Source organism: Sinocyclocheilus anshuiensis, unplaced genomic scaffold (assembly GCF_001515605.1).
Source record: "Sinocyclocheilus anshuiensis isolate Anshui unplaced genomic scaffold, SAMN03320099.WGS_v1.1 scaffold2490, whole genome shotgun sequence".
NCBI lineage: Eukaryota > Metazoa > Chordata > Actinopteri > Cypriniformes > Cyprinidae > Sinocyclocheilus > Sinocyclocheilus anshuiensis.
Genome location: NW_015555992.1, coordinates 83318 through 87745, shown reverse-complemented (window position 1 = coordinate 87745; position 4428 = coordinate 83318). Strand labels below are relative to the sequence as shown.

At 33.9% G+C, this 4428-nt stretch overlaps 1 long non-coding RNA gene across 1 annotated transcript; it reads right to left on the bottom strand.

The window, feature by feature from the left end:
- Positions 1–642: 642 nt before the first annotated feature.
- LOC107676113 (uncharacterized) lies at positions 643–2568 on the bottom strand. Its single transcript, XR_001632692.1, has 3 exons — positions 2534–2568; positions 2306–2381; positions 643–888 (listed from the first exon to the last, which is right to left on the bottom strand). It is a non-coding gene; the product is annotated as an uncharacterized LOC107676113 (long non-coding RNA).
- Positions 2569–4428: the final 1860 nt, after the last annotated feature.

The window sequence follows — 4428 nt, the reverse complement described above, 5'->3', positions numbered from 1 at the left end:
ACCTACTAAGGATTTTCATAGTCGAATCGGAAGTTTCGAATCTTGCTGATAGTCGACTGAGAGTCGAATTATATGTTTGGGGCGGGGGCAAAATACATTACCAAGAGTCAAATCAGACATTCGACAGTCATAATTACTGACGTTAACACGCAGGGAAAATGTGTAACAGACGCCTCACAGATACAAACGGGGTAAATAATGTTTTATGTTTTGATTAAAAGATAGTTAACATTAAACATCAGCGAAACCCTAAGAATTCACAACATTTTTTTTACAATAGTGCTCTCATTATAACGTTATGTAGCCTATATGACAGTTATTAATGTTCTGCATTTCTGTTTTGAGCTGCACGCACTGAAGATGACCAGTAGAAGTAAGCATTTGATGGCAGGTTTTTAATCAATGGGATATAACTCATCATTTATCTCATATAGAATACACTTCGTTATTTATACAACATGACATTAATATTACGACTTATAGTGGCTCTGAATGAACTCCTTTTGTGGACGCGTTCTTCACGCAACAACGTGCAGAAACACGGCAACTGAACTCTAAAAATCCACAGCGTTTTATTATAATAGTGTTTTCATTATGTTATGTACAGTATATGACAGTCCCAATCATAGTTAATAATATTCTGCATTGTTGTTTGTCCTGCTCGCGCTGCGCACAGAAAAGCGAATCACCGTACAATGAAGTGCTTTACTGCAGCGTAACTCAACCAAATGCATCTTATACGAGATAAATAACATATACGCGATATAAACCGGATGAAATGTTTTGAAATCACTTACCCTACCTGGTCGAAAAAATCCAGTCATTCACTCTGCCTGTGTCAATTTGAGTCTTGTTAAAGTTTTAAATCCCTGCCACCAAGATGCTCCTCTGTCAGTCACAGATTATGAAACGTGAAACTTAAATCTATAAGGGTGGTTGGATTTATTCATGCACGTTAAAATATTTATTTAAAACTTTTTTTTTCAGATTCTTATTTACAGCATTATCTTAATAGGCTGTATATTAACTTATTGGGAGAAAACCAGTAGTTCTATGTGAAATCAGACATTCAGCACCCCCATATAGCCAAAATGGCATGATCATAACACCCCGCGAATATTCGACTGTGAGATTAGTAGTCGAATCAGGCTCCTCCTATCGAAGCATCGAATCGTCGACTATTTGGGGTCACCCCTAGTTGAAAGAAACAGTATACCTTGCTGAAATGCATCATGTCTCATGTGATCGCTCGGTGTTTCAATGCCGGGAAGATGTCAATAAAACAGCTTGTAAACAACATGTCACATAACTTTAAATATTCTCAAGAAAGCCAATCAATATCTATAGCTCATTAGTCAGCAAGGAAAACTAACTCTGGAGAGGAGCATTTAGATAAATATGAGCACTATATTACATTGTTATCATATTTTTACTTGAAATTCATTATTTAATATATGTTTGAATAAATATATTTCAACAACGATTTGAAATAAAAACTATGGAAACTTGTTACCGCCACTGAATAAATATAAAAAAGGTAATTGTGACTTTCTCAGATTTCTGGCCTCTTTTTTTTTTTTTTTCTCAAAATGGCGTGGTATAAAGTCGCAAAGTTTATATCTCACAATTCTGACTTAATTGTGAGTTATAAAATCAGAATTGTAATATATAAACTTGCTATGTTAAGAAAATCGTCTTTTTTCCCTCAGAATTTGACTTTTTACAATTGCAGGTTTATCTTTTAATTCTGAGAAAAAAAAGTCTTTGTCACGCAATTGTTAGTTTATATCACACAATTCTGAGAAATAATCAGAACTGTGAAATAAAAAGTCACAATTACCATTTTAAAATGTTTATTTAGTGGTGGAAACAGGCTTCCATAAACACTTGTATCACTAAAAAGATGTTTATATACAAATGTTTTTATTTGATTGTTGTTAAATCAATCTGATAGATTACTAGATTATAGATTATTTTCAATTTCGATTGTGGCTAAATGTATGGTTTTAGTATAAAATCATGTTGGCCATCATTAATTAATGCTAATTAATGCATACATTTCTGTTTATTTTAAATTAGTTCATTATTGTATATTAGTTAGTTATCAGGTAAAATAACTTTTTAGTTCTGTTTTACCTGAAAATTGACCAGAAAGTGGAATTTCAAAATACTTGAGATATGGGCTTCTTTAGATTATGGTCTAATAAGACCTGACTATCCTGCAGCTGGTGTTGCCAATTATCGCAAAAACCAATGATGAAAATGAGATCAGAAAATTATGACACATCTCAAACATAACTCTCACCTGCTTGCTTGACTTTTGCGGCTCGGTTCTCTCTTCGTGGCGATGGCTGTGGAAGTGCTGAGAGTGCGTCGAATTCCTTATTAAAACAAACACAAACATCCACTGAAAAGTGACCAAATATCTAAAAATCTACAGTTTTATATGAAAAAGGAATGTCTAAACTGTCTTCAGACTTAAAAGCTTTGACAGAGGAGAGGGAATCAGACAGCAGACAACGGAATGGCTCACCTGTGAAGGAATAGTTCATCCGAGACGAGGACAGCAACGATTTGAAATAAAAACTATGGAAACTTGTTACCGCCACTGAATAAATATAAAAAAGGTAATTGTGACTTTCTCAGATTTCTGGCCTCTTTTTTTTTTTTTTTTCTCAAAATGGCGTGGTATAAAGTCGCAAAGTTTATATCTCACAATTCTGACTTAATTGTGAGTTATAAAATCAGAATTGTAATATATAAACTTGCTATGTTAAGAAAATCGTCTTTTTTCCCTCAGAATTTGACTTTTTACAATTGCAGGTTTATCTTTTAATTCTGAGAAAAAAAAGTCTTTGTCACGCAATTGTTAGTTTATATCACACAATTCTGAGAAATAATCAGAACTGTGAAATAAAAAGTCACAATTACCATTTTAAAATGTTTATTTAGTGGTGGAAACAGGCTTCCATAAACACTTGTATCACTAAAAAGATGTTTATATACAAATGTTTTTATTTGATTGTTGTTAAATCAATCTGATAGATTACTAGATTATAGATTATTTTCAATTTCGATTGTGGCTAAATGTATGGTTTTAGTATAAAATCATGTTGGCCATCATTAATTAATGCTAATTAATGCATACATTTCTGTTTATTTTAAATTAGTTCATTATTGTATATTAGTTAGTTATCAGGTAAAATAACTTTTTAGTTCTGTTTTACCTGAAAATTGACCAGAAAGTGGAATTTCAAAATACTTGAGATATGGGCTTCTTTAGATTATGGTCTAATAAGACCTGACTATCCTGCAGCTGGTGTTGCCAATTATCGCAAAAACCAATGATGAAAATGAGATCAGAAAATTATGACACATCTCAAACATAACTCTCACCTGCTTGCTTGACTTTTGCGGCTCGGTTCTCTCTTCGTGGCGATGGCTGTGGAAGTGCTGAGAGTGCGTCGAATTCCTTATTAAAACAAACACAAACATCCACTGAAAAGTGACCAAATATCTAAAAATCTACAGTTTTATATGAAAAAGGAATGTCTAAACTGTCTTCAGACTTAAAAGCTTTGACAGAGGAGAGGGAATCAGACAGCAGACAACGGAATGGCTCACCTGTGAAGGAATAGTTCATCCGAGACGAGGACAGCTCTGACAGACAGTCCACTGAGCCATGAATCCTGCTAGTTAAAACAAAGTGAATGTTCAGTATTACTTCTTCCACAGCACTTTAAAACTGATGCTCTGCCAGAAAACTGTCAAGACACATTATTTTACCCTTGCGTATACTCTGTTAGCTGTCAAACAACAAATTTATCACTTCAAAATAGTGACAGTCACATGGGTTTATTTTGACAAATGCTTGTCAAAATTGTCATAAACAATTTGGCATGAAAATATGTAGCAGGAACAAAATCACAAACCTATACACGTTAGGACAGAAAAAAGCCCCAGAATGATTCTCCAATGGACAGGTAAAATCTTTGAAATGAACATCTTTGAAGTAAACATGAAATGGCACTCAAAACCAATTTTACTTCCATAATGTGATGTTTTTCAGAGTGAAATAAACTATTGGGAACTGACTGGGTCGTGAATCATGATTGTTCCATACCAGAACACAGGGTTACCACTCTTTCATGAACACCAGATTCAAGGACTTTCAAGGACTTTTTAAAGCACCATTTATTTTATATCAAGCACCTATCAAATTCACACCCCAGAATATCGCTTTTCACTAAGCTGTTTTTCCAATTTTTCAAGTTCTACATTTTCTCCTTAGCTCCATGTTGCAGTGAGTTTTGGGATTTGGGAAAAGTTAATTTTTAGTCCATCTCCTACCCTGAAAAGTCTGTCTTGCAGAGACTGACAAAAATGAGCTCCTAAAACTTACTGCCAGATTCTGGAAGATCAATTCTT